The sequence below is a fragment of the Phoca vitulina genome, unplaced genomic scaffold, assembly GCF_004348235.1.
Source record: "Phoca vitulina isolate PV1807 unplaced genomic scaffold, GSC_HSeal_1.0 scaffold24, whole genome shotgun sequence".
NCBI lineage: Eukaryota > Metazoa > Chordata > Mammalia > Carnivora > Phocidae > Phoca > Phoca vitulina.
The window spans coordinates 21,050,154-21,068,148 of NW_022589727.1; the positions used below are offsets into that span (position 1 = coordinate 21,050,154).

At 44.3% G+C, this 17,995-nt stretch overlaps 1 protein-coding gene across 1 annotated transcript in view; it reads right to left on the reverse strand.

Moving 5' to 3' along the window:
- The window catches only part of COLEC12 (collectin subfamily member 12), a 186,129-nt gene that overhangs the window by 55,175 nt on the left and 112,959 nt on the right, over nucleotides 1–17,995 (reverse strand). The gene's annotated exons all lie outside the window — the stretch shown is intronic.

Sequence of the window (17,995 nt, forward strand, 5' to 3'; positions counted from 1 at the left end):
TCTCCCCAAAAACGCACCCAGACATACACTTGGACTTTATTTCAGGAGATCTCTGAGCTCTAGAAGCCACCCATACCTAAGGCTCAGAATCTGCGATGCCTGTCCTCTCACAGGAACATCAGGAGATCATAATCCTTTCCGACAGGAATTTATAGGTGCTAGTGAGTTCTCGGTCACACTGAGGGAGCAAGTCCATTGACAAACATCTCCTTCTGCATCCTTGCTCTCCATTGGTTCTCTTGGTTGCCTGGCCAAAGCAGTATTTGTCTGTGAGTCCCTGGACCAATAACTAACGCAAAGTGGAACACCACAGTATGAATCACAAGTGTAGACCACAGACATCTATGCAGCACTTTAGTAGCATCCTCAAGACAACCCAATGCAGAGAGGCAGTGAAGGATGGGATCATCCCAGAAGGGAGGAGACTGGATGCAAATACAGGGCAAGTTGGGGGAAGTTCATCTGTTGTTAAAATCAACAAGTACGATGTTGACAGTGGAGGCCCAGATGTCCTGGTAAGAAATGTCCTACTTAAACAGTCTCAAAAATTTGGCAAATGTCCTTGTGGGAACCAACAGCAGGGGCAGCAGCTGTAGTGAATGAATCAAAAGTGTCCTTTCTACACATCTGGCTTCATCTTGATCATGCCCCTCCTCTGCTCAAGCTCTTCTGGTAGCTTCTCTGCTCACTGAGACACAGAGCTGAGGCCTGTGAAGCCCTATACACTCTGTGCCCCAGCCGTGACCTCTCTGACCTCATCTGCTCTCCCCTTTGCTTCTTCAACTCCAGCGCCACCCTGGTCTCCTTGCTGCACCTTGGATACACCAGACGCACTGCTACAGGACCTTTGCACTTGCCTTTTCCTCTGCCTGGATATCTTCATGGCTCCCCGCCCCCCACTTTCTAAAAAAGTCTTTACTCAGATGTCATCTTGTCAGAGGGGCTTTTCCCTGATCCTTCTTTTGAAAATGACGACACTACTCTCCCCCATTCCCCATTCCCGGTTTATTTCTCTCCATAGCACTAAGCACCATTTAACATGCTATTTATTTTACTTCTCTTTTGTCTTTCCTCAAAAACAATGTAGGTTTCATGCAGTCAGAGACTTCTGTCAGTTGCAACTCACCATTGTATCCCCAGGGGCTAGAATATGGCCAGCATGGTGCCCACCCCACGGGGTTGTTGAGAAGATTGAGTGAGTTAATAATACATGTAAAACACCTAACACCACACAGCATATAATAGGAATTATATAAATGTTGGCTATTATTTTGAATTTTGTTTTAAACTTCATGACAACCTAATGAGTAGTTACTACAATGCCATCTTACAGATCAGGAGACTGAAGCTGAGAATAATTCCCTTGAGGTGACATCTTAGCGGTTGGCAGGACCAGGATTCAAACCCAGATCTGACTCTAAGTTCTGTGCACTCATTCCCCTCCCTCTGCGTTGTCAGTCCTGGGATAGCAGAGAGGGCAGAGATCCATTTGTTCTGGAACAAGCCCAATGCCTGAGAAGGCTCCAGCCCAAGGGAGGGGGGAGGGGGCAGGGAATAAAGTTTCTCAGATCCAGAGACCTTTATGCTGTGAACGAATCTGAAATGGGATGTGGCATTCTGTTTACTTCCTAACTTCACCAAAAAATGTAATAGAGCCTGCCAATTAAAAAATGTTTTCATGACCCCAGAAAATCCATGTACTGGAGACATTTACTTTCAACAGTCCTTCTACCATAACAGGAAAAAGAGGTAGAGCAGAGGAGTTTATTATAACAGCTGCTTTCATACCCAAAACAAGGTTTGGCTGTTTTTGGCAGGTTGTACTGTACTCGTGTTGGCAAGAAGTTGACGGACTGCGTGAGTTTCCTTTCAAAAGATCATTTTGCTTCCTCAGAGAAACCCATGACTAGACTATCTAGTGTGAACTGCAGCTGTTTGTTCCTCCTTGGCTCCTCTGTCCTCCTGGGGCCTCCGGCCTGCCCAGGCTTAAATGGGGCACAAGCCTGCTGAGCAGAAAGAGCGTGGGCTTGGGAATTGTGAAGATCTTGGTTAGAATCCAATGTTTCCTTTCTGAGCGGTGCCACCCTCCGAGACGCAGTGTCCCCAGCCACGGGGCTCGATGAGGACTAAGTGAGGCCGACAGCCCTCCCAGCATATTACCAGGCACCGCGGGCAGTGAGGACTACGACATGGTTATCTTTGCGACTTTAGGTGGCTCGAGGCTTGAGTCCCCATCTCCTCTAAGAGTTCTCCTAGAGATTCCATTTTACAAAATGCACACAGCAGAGAATGTAAAATGCAACTCCTTTCCTGGGGGCTTTTTAAAGAGTGACTTATTTGCACCCACCCCTGCTTCAAACCTACAAGATGGGCAAGAAATGACACAAGGATAGATATCAGGAGCCCGCCCTCCCCCCTGCAAGTATCATTGTTCTCGAGCTCCAAGAGGGGAGGAAAAGGAAGGGATAGAAGGGGGTTGGATGATGGCCTGGAGGGTAGGGCTTCACTGCGTTTTAAACTGGAAATCCTACAGGAAGCAAAAGGCTTCTGGCTCCCAGAACCGGGGCTGTGCTGGGCTGTGCCTCTTGGGACATGGAGTACACAGCGAGCGGCTGAAACCATTTCAATGCTAATGGTTTCCAGATGGCAGGAGAGCAACCAGCACATGATGCACTCGGCACAAGTGAGCCCAAGGGATCTGATGCCCATCAGTCCGGCTCGTGGCCCAAACTCATAAAGAACCCATGTGAATTAGAGCGGGACCCCCAGCGAACTTGGATGCGCTCGCTGCATTGAGGGCACCTGCTGCAGGATCCCCATGAGGTGCAGCCTCCTGTGAGCTGCGGGTATCAGTCAGCACAGAAGCCACCTGGCTCCCTCCTCCAGCAATGCTTGCTCCTCAGCATGCAAGTCTGAGACCCACACACGGCACAGGTCTTGCTGCACAAAGGAAATGAGCTTCCCAAAGTGTCTGGGAGATGTGTGCTGGGCTGGGTTTTTGGACCCAGGCTGTTGTGGAGGGAATCCTTGGCCACTGCTGGCAGCTTTGAAGACCTATTTTTGACTTCAAAAGCCTTTAATCCTCTGTCTATTCAGAGCCTCAGCTTGGAGCATTTGCCTTTCAAAGAAAGACAGGGAAACCAGTGAGCAGCACAGGGAACCTATATAGATTCTAGATTCCTAGATTCGAACCGCCCCCACCCCCAGCTGGGCACCATTAAGCCCTACTCCTGGGTTCCATTCTGGCAAGGAGTGGGGTTGGGGAAAATTAGGTGTGTGTGGGGGTGGCTACACTCCTTCCCCACTGAGAGGGCTGGGGTTAATTCAGATGTCAAAACATCCCGTACCCCAAATACTAGTTCAACCAAAAGGAAAATATGTGACCATGTACAACCTCAGCCTCCACCCTAGATCTAGGGGTGATAGTCCAAATATTTAATCAATGCTCCGGTCAATCAGAAGGAATATACCATGGTGCCCCCCCCCCCCCCCCCCCCCCCCCCCCGCTGAGCATCGGCCCTGCCTATATCCTGATAGAGACATTTTAAAAATACCATGGCAATTACTTGTGGGTGGAATATCCCAGAGCAGCCAACACACTTTCCACTGTTGACACGGAGCTTTCACTGCCGGGCTTTTCCTGGAGGGCACCCTGCTCCGTGGTAGCCTGGCCACACAGAGCTGATGGTACATCAGAAGATGGACTCTATGCCCCAGTTGTGAATTAAAAACAAGAACGGTTATAAAAGTAAACAGGTGAATGGCTATTTTAAGTTGTTCCACTGTTTTGGGAAAGTGGCTGCAAGGACAGGTGCCAGGGCTTGGAGAATATTCTTCCATTCCTGTCAAACTGTGTAAAAACCCTCAGTGTATTGATTTGTGAACCAAAAGACTCAGATGCGGCTGTCACAGATCCCTCAGCAGAAGACCAACATCGAGTCCCGAAGGGCCTGGCTAGCGAGGGAGAAAGAATGAAGCAAACAGCACCAGTTCCCACCCGCCAGAAACTTACAATCAAGGTCTTTGCAATTACAGTCACAGTTGTAGATAACGAGCTCCTTCCACGCAGCAGCCTGTACTGCTTTCCGTGGGGAAACTCTGAGTGCCACAGGACGTACTAACAGAACCATATTTTGTTTTGTCCTTTCAAGACTCTTCCGACACGGTGTATTTCTTCCCAGTCTATTTTCCCTTGTCCTTCTCAATTCTAGATTGCTACCCTCTCAATCCTCACCTTTCTTTTCCGTCTTCCCCTATAGCCAGCTCTCCGCAGATTCTTAGCAGTTCCACGTCTTCCTTCTGGTTCTTTCTTTCCAACAGTGCCCTCCAGAATCTTCCCTCTGGACTGCCAGGAAGAACCCTGAGTGCCCCTGGCTGAGGATGGAGCTGGGTAAGGTGGAAATGTGCAGGATGGTTTCCAACACCATGCCCACACCAGCCCAGGGTTCACTCTGGTAGACCAGAGCTGCACGGACTAGTCACTCTTTTATCACAACACTAGATCTTCACTGGGAGAAAAAGTTATAACATGCAACCTAAAAATTTTGGAAAAGAAAAAAAAAAGGAAAAAGAAAAAAGGGAAATTGGAGGGAAAAAGGAAGAAATAAAAGGAGTAAAGAACAGAAGAGAAAGACTCAAATTCAGACTGATCACATCGAACTCAGGTCAAAGTTCAAAATACTAAAACTGTTTCTAATGTTCCACTAAGTAGCAGGCTCTCAGTGCCTCTGACAAGTGATTTAAGGGAAATGGTCTGTTCCCAAGGGGGCTCATGAATCTCCACGCATGATGGTTCGATTGAGAGAGTCTGCAGTCACACAGTTGGAAAGGTGGCAATGCAAAGGTCAGAAGTACAAGGGAGGAGTTCATTCATCAACCCCGACAGGCGGGCATGCCTGGGACGGCGCTAGGGACAAGAGCCATCTGGTAGCTTTGCTTGCAAGACCAGATTAAGAAAGCACCAGCCCAGAAACCACAAAGGAGAAGATGAAGCTGTATTTCCGGAGGAAAAAGCAAAGATTTCTACCCAGAGCTGAGGTAAGAGCTTTATTTTTTTTTTTTCCAATGATGAAGAAAGAATCCTACTTCCCTCTGATTTGAATTATTTTTAGCATACATGCCTCAGCTTTGATGCCCAACACGTCTGGCCATGTCTCTCTTCCCCGGCCTGAAATTTTTCAGTAGCTTCCCAATGCCTTCAGCGTAAAACATAACTTCCACTGCATGGCACCTAAAGCCATGGTGAAGGGACCTCCACCCAACACTTCTCCTTGTCTTCTTCCTGCATTCTCAGCTCAGACTTCAGAGGACTTGCACCTTCCAGAATACATTACACTGTCTCATGCTTTTCCCTCTGCTTGGGACACCTCCTGTTTGCCTGCCTGCCTGTCTGCCCAAATTTTACTCATCCTCTATAACCCATCTCAAAACTCCAGCTCCTCTGGGAATCCTGACTTCTACAGGGTTCCCTCTCCTAGATGCCCATGGCACTTGAATGCGATCCCATTACGCTAATTATCTTTAACTGTAATCCAGACTAGAGCTGTAACTTTCCGTCTTTTTACAAACAGTGCCTCGCACACAGGAAGTGCCCCAAATGTATTCATACTATTCAGATATCATTTGTTTGAATTCTGTATGTATACATATTTAATTACACACACACACTATGTCATCACCTCATCACGTCCTGCATCTCTAGGGTTGTGGGTTCTAGTTAGGACACTGGTTAGAAGTTTCTGACCAGGGCCCCAAGGTTGAGATGGATGTGAAGAAGAGAGTGAGTTGTATATCAGAGATCAAGTTTGAAGCCTGGAAATGAATGGCTTCAAATGCTTAGAAATTTCCTATTCAGAGGCCTCAGCTTTCAACTCAGGCAGAATATATACATATGTTTGCAGAGAGAGGGGGCTGGAGCAAAGTGAGTGAGAACAGAGAGAGGAGTACAGGGTCTTGCGCAGAGTCTTTCTCCTGGTCCCTTTCCAGCCACCTGGGCAAACAGCCCCTGGCTAGTGGTTCCATACAAAGAGTCATATATTATTTCCATCCATTTAAATTTCATTTTTAATTAGCCCTTTCCCAAAGAACCACAGAATGTCAAAGGTGCTGACGTAAGCAGTTGAGACTTTTATAAATGTCAAAGCCAGTGGAGCCAGATTCAGAGAAAGACAGGTAAGTGCAGGAAGGGACCCCTTGCATTCCAAAGCATGTGCAGAAAAGTGCAGAAGTGGGTATTTATGGACGAAGGAATTTTTGAAATAGTCCATTGTACTGAGACATAATTCTGCTCCAAAACCTCAATTTTCATTAAGTCTGGCATGAAACTGACAAGAGAAGAAAGGGATATCTAAATCTTGAATGTTCTGCAGTTCTGAAATTTGGTATAGTTTGTGTTCCATTAAAACAGTTCACCTCTCATCAGGAAAATAATTGCTGGATTAGCAAATGTCAAGAACTCATTATCTGGGCATGTTAGACAAGCATACCAGCTTTGTGATCGTCTAGAGATCTTAAAAAAAAAAAAAAAAAAGCCACTGCCACCACAGGGGAGACAGGAGCTCTACTAGGAATTAGGAATACACTGCTACAATAATCCATAATATATTCATGATGGAGTTGGAGTACTATTTTCAGCTATACAGGTACACAGTGGGTTAAATAGGCATTGAGATATAGCCAGAAGATGAAATATTATTTCTAGGGCAAAATGTATCTTTAAATGATCAAACACCTGCCTTACAAATCACCTTTCCCGTTCCCAGTTAGGAACTACCTATATAAATCATTCAGACACACTGATGAAAAATAAATCTCCTTTTCTTTCTACTTTTCATGCACAGAGTCAAGAATATAGGATCAATTAGTTTCACAAGTGTATGATCTGACTTACTACTTTATACAGCACGTTGCTCAAAGGCAGGTAGAGTGTCTCCTATGTGTTCTGCATTTCATCACAGTGGAGCAGGTTTTCCTAACCTAGCAAACGTATGCCATGCACAAAGAGGACTCAGAAAGACTGAAAGTCTGGAACTCTGGGGTGAACCCAATGCAATGAAATTCAATAGGGATGAAGGGCCTCCCTTACCTTAGCAGGATGGTGTGGGGGGAAGGGCATGACACACATTTCCATCCTGACACCCCACTTATTAGTGCTTTGCCCTTCTGAGCACCAGCTTCCTCGTCTGTAACATGGCCATCATTACGTGCATGTCACAGAATTATTGTACAGATTAAGTGAAATTCATGCATTTACAATGAATATGGTGAATGTGGTACGTACTGGGCCAGAGCATCATAGTTACCTCTTCTTCTTTCCTTGTAAAATGCAATTCCCTTTTTGGGGTGTCTGCCTGAGGACAGAGGGCACACTTTCTGGTCTGTGCCTCTATGTGGTACATTTTACAAGCCAGTCCCCACATAAGAAGTCTGTGGGTTTTCTAGGACGGCCTGTGAGGAAGTGCAGCTAATTCTGGAGCCCAGGACCGGGAAATTCCTCTCTGTAGTACACCTAAACCAGATCCTCCCACCTTGCCTTTATCAGTGTTAAAGGTGAATTTTTTAATTAAAAAAAAAAAAGCGATTGCCAAAATATAAGATGAGGGTAATGGCTTAGTAGCAGCAAGAGGGGAAAAAGACTAGGAGTCTTTTTTAGGTGAACAGCAAATTCATGATACGTTAGTCATCTGCTGCAGCTGATGTGAAGTAAATAGTGTGATGGAGGTGGGGAGGGGAATGATATCTCAGGAGGGAGATGTATGCACCCCCACATCCCAACTCCCCAAATACCTTGTCATAACATCCAGAGAGAAAAATGAAATATCTGCCAGAAACATGATAAAACATGAAACAGAAAAACATGAGCTCACCTAGCTCAGCTGTGAAACTTAAGTTATGATTATATTGGTTTTGTATCAATGTAAAATAATTCAAGATTAAAGCCTAAAAACCAAATAATAAGTACTAGTTTCAGCTTAAGGAGAGACCTGCCAGTTCAACAAAAGGTTGTAGCTTCTCCTCCACCCTAACCACCCTCCCCATCCCTTCTCCACACTCAACCCATGCAGCCAGCAATGCCTCTGATTGGTAAAGACCCTAGAAATAGTGCTTCTCAGCCTCCATTGCATTTGATGTACCCCCGAAGTCTGCACAATCCTGACGCCAGGTCAGTGTTTTGCTCTCCCTGCATGGCTACTGAAGGGTGGGAACTAGAGGGAAATGGATTTCAGCTCAATCTCAGGAAGAACTTTCTTAGAAGGAGGCGGCCTCGAGGGAACTCACAACCCACAGCTGAACGTGTGCGAGCAGAGATTGGCGGAAGCCCCACTGGGCAGAGGTTCGGTAAGGGGAAATCAGGCACTGGACTGGGAATCGGACTGGAAGCTTCTCAGGTCAGTGCAGTTCTGTGATTCCCGGGGCAGGATACGAGTGATGGACTAAACTGCAAACTTTGCCCGACGAAGAACACTTTTGTTTTAACTCAGGAAAACAAATCCGCTATAAACCTTACCAAACGGACAAACATGAGTGGGCTGGGACGGCAGAATAAACCCACGAAGACTGAAATGCTCCCAGGTTCTTTCCACAATACCATACAGTTCATTAGAAAAACTCAAAATGCAGCAGTGAAAGGCCGCTACTGCCTCGCCTCTCGGCGGCCACTCTCCGGGAGCCATCTGCTGATTTAAGAAGGCACACACTCTGGAGGAGCCCCCTGCTGTTTATATGGTTGTCCAAGTTAATTAGCCCTGTATTTTCAGATGAAGTGAATGGTAATCTGTTTATCTAGGTCAAATATTTGGAGCTGCCTCTGTCCCTTGATAGTCGTACAAAAATACATAGTGTTGTCCTTTTGGGCATTATAAGAAAAGATCGGGTTAAAAAAATAGCATCTACTTCTTTATAGGTTCAACACAGTAAGCCCCTATGTGTGAAGTACTCTAATTAGACCTAACTCGAAACAAGTAGTTTATAATGGGATTTTTTTTAAAAGAAAAGAAATTTTGAATTCATGCCATATTTTTGTCTTGAGTTTATGAATGTCTCCCCATAGAGATAATGAAAAGCTGACCTCTGGCCTCTGCAACCATTCCTAAGAGTAGTAACTTCCACTGCATAAGGAAAAATGCACAGTGTTACCATAGACAGCTAATAAAGTGCTGGTATTGGTTACCAGAACAAAGAGGGGTGTCAGAGTGGAGGAAGAAACTTTATATGTCGCAGTGTATATGAGGAGGATGTGATTTAATATGTAAAATAATATCTCTGGAAGAGTAGGTGCTTCCTAATGGCATCTACCAGATGTCTTTTAAGGTTGATCTTATTTTGGATCAAGTCAGAGTGAGCTGGGGATAGAGTTAGGGTGGGTATGCCCGCCATGGAGAAAGTTAGGATTAACAGGAAACCTGCTGTGGGTGGTGGTGGGGAGAAGGCCAGGCTTGGTTTGGTCCCAGAGGAATGGAACCTTCAGAGGACTGCAGGATCACTAAGCCGTTGAAGTTACAAACTCCCATCCAACCATGTCCCTTTGAGCTACTTTTCGGTACTAACTAGATCTGATGTATCTAACATTATTACATGCAAGGCATCTAACCAAATGTGGGCATGTAGCAACGACGGGAAGATGAAGACATGCTTGCTGCCATCTTGGAATCCCAGTAGGATGATACTATAAGACCTCTATCCTCAAAGTGCTATTTGCACCAGCAACATCAGCATCACCTGGAAGCTTTGTAGATGCAGAACCTCAGGGCTCTCCCCAGACCTACTGAATCAGACTCTGCATCTTAACAGGAGCCTTAGGTGATTCCTTTGACTCATTAAAGTTGAGGAGCACTTCAGTAAGAGACCTTAGAGTTAACATCCTCTCATTTAAAAATTAAAAAAAAAAAAATTAAGACTATTTTTTTAGAGCAGTTTTAAGTTTGCAGCAAAATTGAGGGGAAGCTACAGAGATTTCTCATGTACTTCCTGCCCCCCCCACAGCCTCCCCCATTATCCACATCCCCCACCAGAGCAGCACATTTGTTACAGGTGATATACCTACATGGACACATGGACATCATAATCGCCCAAAGTCCATAGTTCACATGAGAGTTCATTCCTGATGTTGTAAATTCTGTGGGTTTAGATAAATGTATAATGACGGGTATCCACCATTATGGCATCACATAGAGTAGTTTATTGCCCTAAAAAACTCTGTGCTCCATGTATTCATCCCTCCCTCCCCCATAACCCCTGACAACAACGGACATTTTTTTTTTAAAGATTTTTTATTTATTTATTTGACAGAGAGAGACAGCGAGAGAGGGAATACAAGCAGGGGGAGTGGGAGAGGGAGAAGCAGGCTCCCTGAGCAGGGAGCCCGATGCGGGGCTCGATCCCAGGACCCTGGGATCATGACCTGAGCCGAAAGCAGATGCTTAACGACTGAGCCACCCAGGCGCCCCAACCACGGACATTTTTACTGTCTCCACGTGGGGTTTTGCCTTTTCCAGAATGTCACATAGTTGTATTCATACAGTATGTAACCTTTTCAGACTGGCTTCCTTTACTTAATAGTATGCATTTATGTCTCCTCCATGTGTTTTCATAGCCTGATAGCTCCTTTCTTTTTAGTGCTGAATTATACTACATAATCTGGATGCCCTATAGTTTATCCATTCGCCTACTGAAGGACATCTTGGTTGCTTACAAGTTTTGGCAATTATGAATAAAGCTGCTATAAACATCTGTGCACAAGTTTTACGTGGACATAAGTTTTCATCTCCTTTGGATAAATGCCAAAGATTATGATTGCTGGATTGTACAGTAAAAGTATGTTTAGTTTTGCAAGAATGACCTTTCATTTTTTAGCTACAGAGCTGAAGCCCAGAGAAGTTAAATGACTTGTCCAAAGTCACACCATAAATTCATGGTGGCCAGGCCTAGAACAAACATTTCATGATGTTTCATCTGGAAACATATGTTCTTGTGGAGAAAGAATGGATATGTGAACCAGGGAAACCCGAATTTGGAAGCTCTGTGCCTCAGTTTCCTCACCTATGGACACTAACATGCTAATACTTCCCATAATTGTGTATAATTATGAGGATTTAATGAAATAACACACCTGAAGGAGCTCAAGGTACACAAAAACTGTAACTTCCAAAAAGTTTTTGTTCCTACTGGCATCTTCTAGGGGCACAGAGCCTTTGGAAGGGGTCAGGTGCACACCTGACTGAGGCCTGAGGGGCTCTCCACCTGGTGAGGAGTTTTGTTGGGCAAGAATGGAGAACTACTTCATCTGCTGAAAGGTGGGTTGCCACACTGCTGCCCATGTTCTTTAGACTATTGTCCAAGCTTTATATAGATCCCTGGATGTTTCCAGTCCTGTTTTCTAACACAGTGACATGCTCGTTTTTGGCAGATTAATTGGTAGAGTTGTCAGCACAGCTGCCTTTTATTGCCAATAAACTTGGGTCCCTCTGAGCTATGGTCTTAATTATTTGTTATTTCTTTTTCCAAGGGGGATAATGTATGTCCTTCTTTAAGATGGCGTTTTCTTGCATCAGGACAAGAAGCTAAAGAATGCACTGAGGAATTTATCATATGGTGGTGACTAGCAGTGCCTTAGAAAAAGCAGTAAACTAGCAGAAACTGGAGTACCCTTATACTGGTCTTTCTCCTTGCTTTTCTTAATTCTCTCATCCCCCTTTCTCATCCACCCAACCCCCAAAACCCATGCTTAATGGTAAGAGGCAGAGAAACATCTGCTTCTAGTCTAAGTCTCATGATAAAATTTCTATCAGTATAATACTGTGATTTCCCTCTCCCCACTTAAGAAATGTTTGCAGGGGACGCCTGGGTGGCTCAGTCGGTTAAGTGTCTGCCTTCGGCTCAGGTCATGATTCCAGGGTCCTGGGATCGGGTCCCACATCGGGCTCCCTGCTCAGCGGGGAGCCTGCTTCTCCCTCTCCCTCTGCCTGCCGCTCCCCCTGCTTGTGTTCTCTTTCTCTCTTTCTGTGTGTCAAATAAATAAATAAAATCTTAAAAAAAAAAAAAAGAAATGTTTGCAGGTTTTAATGCCATAGTGCAATCCCTCAGTGATGTTTTCCTACGCAATATTTGAGAACTGATCAATCTCTCATAGCACCACTGATTCAGATACAACCGTATATGACTGTATTTCCATAGCTCTTAAAAAGGAATAATGTACTTTAAGAAAATTCAGAAACTCTGTTGGCAGCACTTACAGAGATAGGCAAAAATTGTTTTGATGAGTGTAATCACTGTACAAATCATGTGTAATTTTAAAAAGCTTCAGAATCTTGCTGGATTTATCACTGTTTTTCCTTACACGTGACAAAATTAATGTCATATAAAGCAGAATCTCGCTGAGTTTACTTTTCACCCTACCAAGAAATATTCAGTTTGGCCAATTATTAGCTCTCTCTAACACGGGGGATCTAGGAGAATCAAACGAAGATGTAATCCATGCGGGAACACACAGGTCTGTTTTCAGCCAATAGCTTCAGTATCTTCCCTACAAAACAGTTTACCAGATTTGCTGCTAGGCCGAGAGACAGAAGTGAGCTTCACCTTCTTCATGTCTACCTTCTTGTCTAGGAGCTAGTGAACTACATAACGGTCTCAACTGGACAGCAGGAGGGATAATGAACAAAAAGAACTTGGTAATAAGCCATCCACATAATTGGTCCATGAAAAAAAAAGTCAAGCTAAAATGGTAACTTTTAAGGCTGTTAGTAGCATTCAGCGTCCACAATAGCAAGACACAGTAAACTACTTATTATACTATTTTTAGTCAAATACCACCTCATTTTAAATGGAAGCCTTGTAAAATTGAACTAGATTGATGTCTTAGCCAGAGTTATCTGTATAATCTCTAACTAAATCTGCCTAATTGGGTCATCGGCAATGGCTCTTTTGGCCATTAGTCTTAATTAGCATGGCGCCATCAATACTGCGCATGCTCCTGTAGCTTCCAAGTAGGAGCTACATCAATCACCCACCTCTTTATGAAGAGATTCACTCCCAAGTTTTTGTATGTATGTGGGTCTCCCCAAATGCCAAGCACACACGCGGTGATGTTTGTAAACCTCAGCTTTAATTTGCTGAAGCCATTTGATTAACTCCCTGTGACCACCCAAGGTCTGACAGCTGGTATGTCACACAGAGATGGAATAAATAGAGATACCCCTAGAGAAGAGGGTATTCCTGGCAATGATGGGCTACCAACTAATGTGACATTAAAGCCAGCTTTTGTCCCAAAATCGGATTCCCAGGGACACTTGAAGAAAAGTAAACACATCGGTAAGTTTTTTTTAAAGATTTTATTTATTTATTTGAGAGAGAGAGAAAGAGAGCACATGAGGAAGGGGAGGGTCAGAGGGAGAAGCAGACTCACTGCTGAGCAGGGAGCCCGATGCGGGACTCGAACCTGGGACTCCAGGATCATGACCTGAGCCAAAGGCAGTCGCTTAACCAACTGAGCCACCCAGGCACCCCAGATACATCGGTGATTGCAAAAACTGTGCTTATAAAATTCTTAACTACCATTGCTCCCTTTCTTTCAGGCCAAGGAACTGTTGGGAGAGCACACACCTTTCCTCCCAAACCAGGGTTTGCTTTGTACTTTCAACATGGGAAGCTTATCTTTGGAGTCGTCCTGCGCCCATCTCTTTGTCCTGGATGCCATCTACCTGCCCCTGGTGTGCTCATGTGCCTGTCAGTTAGTGAAATTTCCTGCATGCTGCTTTCCTCTCTAATTCCCCTTGATTCTGAGTACCTTTTCCTTCTACAAACACTCTCTCTCCTGGAGAGTGTGTCAGCCAGGTGTTAGAAGGAAATCAACCTGTCTACTTTATTCACAATTTACTGTGAAGCTAGAACAGTTCACCACAACTCTCCCAAGGACATTAACAACGGAAACGAGCTTATCGATAATACTGAATTTATAATTGATAGATTTCCAACCAATGTAACTTTGAAAAAGAAGCTATTTCAGGCAGAATTAAGAGAGGATGTTTGAAAAGCAAGATACATACATACATTTCACACACACATAGCCAGGCTGTAGGGTACCATGCAGCAATTTTTAAAAATGAGATCGTGTTATATATGCTAAAATGGAAACTCTCCAAGTTACTGTAACAGCAAGCCCCTTTGGGGGTTCTTTAATCCAACCACAAGGTCAAAAATAAGGTCATCCCTGGTCATCTTCCACTAATTCAGAATAATCATCCCCTCAGCTCTCTCTCCTCCCTGAGAGAATCGAGCTCGCTCAAATGCCACCCATAGACTCAAGCCTGAAGAATAGAGCCGAAAACCTGGCACAGCACTTCCGAAAAATTGCTAATCCCTGAGCCTGGCCAAAGGATGTAGAAATGTCATCCGTGGTCCAAATCACACTCACAGATCAGGCCACAAATGCAAATCCATTTTCTGCCATGGTATCCACAGATCTCATCTATAGCTTTCTGTTGACTGGCTTTTGTTCTAATTGAAAGGCCAAAGAGAAGATCCTGATGGAATTTTTAACATTAAAAGCACAAATAAATTAAAACATGGAGTGAACACACTGCCAGTCTCTTATTTCACAGGACGCCACGTCAACCTGAGGCCTTTCCCAGGCCCCATGAGTGCTTTGCCCAGCAGGGGGCTACACCGCTCCCAGTCACATGTGCATTTCCCAAGAGCAGGCCTCAGATGCTCCCAAAATCTGGGAAGGGAAGCCAGTCCTGCTGCGCAAACGTTGGTTTGTTACGGAAGCAGAGATGGCCTACACGTGTGCCTGTCCTTCTAAGAGCTATTTTTGAAAAAGAGGCAAGATGAGAAACTTGAATCAGAATCTTTCAAAGCAGAAACTACCCTCCGGGACCGAGACTTTTTTGGAGATGTTCCATTAACTATTTCAAGGCGCTAAGGATCACTTAGCAAATGACCCTTTTCTGTACTTCCAGGTGAAAAAAAAAAACAAAGGCAAAGACTCCTTTGGTGCATGTGTTATAATCCTTGAGACTTATGAAGGCCCTATGTTCCTAAATCCCATGTCACGGTGTAGTAGCAGGTCACAAAGACACAGGGACAGTCCTCTCCCACCACACTGGTGGCCCAGACCTCATTTCCACAGCAGCAAATGGGTGTCTGTCAGGAAGTGACCATGCAGGGGGCTGTGGGCAGTTGCGTATTGACGGGGAACTGGTTCCACTCTTCTTTCTCTCTCCCTTCCTTTCCTTTCTTTCACATGTGAATCTCCAGTTTTATTGCAAAGCCATTTCTAGAGAGTGGGTTTTTCCAAACCAGTCTCAGGTTTGGCTGCCAGAGAGGGTCTTGCTTCCACTGACTTAACAGGCACTCCATCTTTAACAACTGGGAGGCTGGAGAGAAAAAAGCTCTCTAGGTGTGTAGCTTTCATCTCGTTGACTCCCAATGTTTTGAACTGGAAAAGACCTTTAGGAGATGATATATTCTCTCATTTTTAGGAGTAGGTACCCAACTGGATGCTAACTGGAAAGGGGTGTGTGGTAATGTGTGCTCAAACAGAGAAGAGAATAGGAAAAAACATTTTGGAATGTTTTACCCGGATTGATTTGGGGATGGGCTGCTTTTGGGTATCTTTGGCAAGTAACTGCATCGAAATGGTCTCAATTTTTGAGTGAATACACAACCTGTTATGAGTTAATGGGTCTGACTGCCATACTGAGCTCTGGCATCTCTCCTGGCAATAAACTGGGGATATTTGGTGCTACCTTGAGATCACCTGTTTGAGTGCCTGTGGCTTTCTGGTTATGAGAACGCTTGTTGGTCGGGAGGAGACCCTGTCCTGTGGGACACTAGTTTACAATTCAGTGCATTACGTCAGCGTGGGGGCATCGATGTCTGATTTTTACTTCCTATCTTTGTATTTTCAGGGGGGACCAAGAGAAAACAGTCTATATCCACAAATTCTCTGCTGCACACCAAAGTAACCAGATACAAGTAGCTCTTTAGATGTTCAGTGAAAAAGTAGGCAGGAGGCAGCAAGAGTTTATTTTTACTTAAGTAGAGTACTCAGAAAAGCAATTATTATAATATACAGAGTTCAAGTTCATCTTTATAGCTACAATGAGTAAGTACCTTCGGGAAGATTTGGTCATTTGATATCAACAGATAAGATTATTTAAAGTTTCTACAATATTTGTAGAACTAATCTTATATTATACTGAGAACATGCACGTCTACACAATCATATGTGGCAACACACTGTATGTTTGGTAAATAGAAGATGGAAAGAACAAATCCTTGGATTGTCTCTGGCCAGTATATACCTGGGACCATCCAGGAAGTGCAGGAACTAGGAAGTGCTTGTCTTTCCATAAACAGATGCATCATGTTAGCATTCCTGCCTAAGGAGTTGATATTTTTTTCTGGGTTAACTGCAGGGTGCCTTCCCCACCTACAGGGTGTGGAATTTTTTCCAATTGGCAGTACCGTAGCCTGGTGGCTGCTGAGCATGGTTATCATAACCTACAATTCGTTATTCCTTTGAGTAAGTCAGGTGTGTCTTGGAAGAGAGAAAAATAACTGTATTAAAATCAAAAGAGCCAAGTTATGATCTTTGTTCTCCTACCCTATGTGCATGCCAACCTGATCAAGCCTTCAGTTTTCTCATCTGTATGATGGGATAATCATACCAGTCCTGCTCAAAGTTCTATGCAATTCAAATTAGATACTGGGTGGGAATGATCGAAGTATCTTTTATAAATTGTACAATGTTGCATAAATACGTGGAATTTGTTCTTTAGGTGTGGTGGAATTTACACTCTTTTAGTTTAGATGCTATTTGGTGGATACCACAAGGCTTCTGAGACAAAAACAAAACATACACACACCCACAGCCTGTTGGACCTACATTTATGTTTCACATAATTGCTTCAGCTACTGAGGAAAAGGGCCTAATGTCAAACGATGCTCAGCCTACAGCTTTCCTCGTATAATGCAAGGGCTCTTTTAGGCACCCACCTTCAACTTAGAGTTCACAGCAAGACACGTGCTGTCAGGTCAGGGAACCTATTCGGCAGCCCAGCTGTAATTCCAGGTCAGCTGGAACTGAGCCACGGATTACACTATTAGTCCGGGATGACCAATTACTTTCCTTCCATGATTAAACATCTTTGGCAAAGATTTTTTTGTTACATAACCCAAGGTTCAAACTCTTTTGTTCTTGAGGTCTTCAACAATGAACAGAAGCTTAAGTTCACTGCCTGTTGTCCAATACTTTTTAAGATCCCCATTGTAAGAAATAATATTCACGGATGACTGCCTAGAAGATATGAAGAACTTCTCTTCCTTTATATACGCCAAATCGTATCTGTACATCAAGCCAAACCATCAGAAAGCAGCAGGCTGAGGCTGAACTGCTCGGGCCCTATGTAGAACTGCTTTTACCGAATTACACTTTGGCAGTGTGCCATCGGCTTGCACTGGGGGACATTACAAGAAACAGTTCTATAAAAATTGCTAGTGTAAGAATATGGTTGAAGATATTTCCACTGTATCCCCCCCATTGAGCCTTTGATGAGAATCAATGGAGAAATTTCCCCTGGGTCTTAGTTCCAGCAAAAGCCTGTTTCTTTGGCTTTTTTCATTAGTTCATATTTCCCTTTTTGCTGTGGCATTTAGGAAGTACAGAGTGAAATTTTTTTTTAAGATTTATTTATTTATTTATTTGAGAGAGAGAGAGCATGTGCATGTGCGAGCTGGGGGAGGGGCAGAGAGGGAGAGAGAATCTTAAGCAGACTCCCTGCCAAGCTCCAAGCACGACTCAGGGCTCAGTCTCACCACCCTGAGATCATGACCTGAGCTGAAATCAAGAGTCAGACACTTAACCAAATGAGCCACCCGGGTGCCCCACAGAGTCAAATTTCTGTCCTACCTCTAACAACTAATTGTACATCATCTATATAGGAACAACTAACTTTCATGGTCTTTTCCATCCTCATCCCTCATACTTCCTACA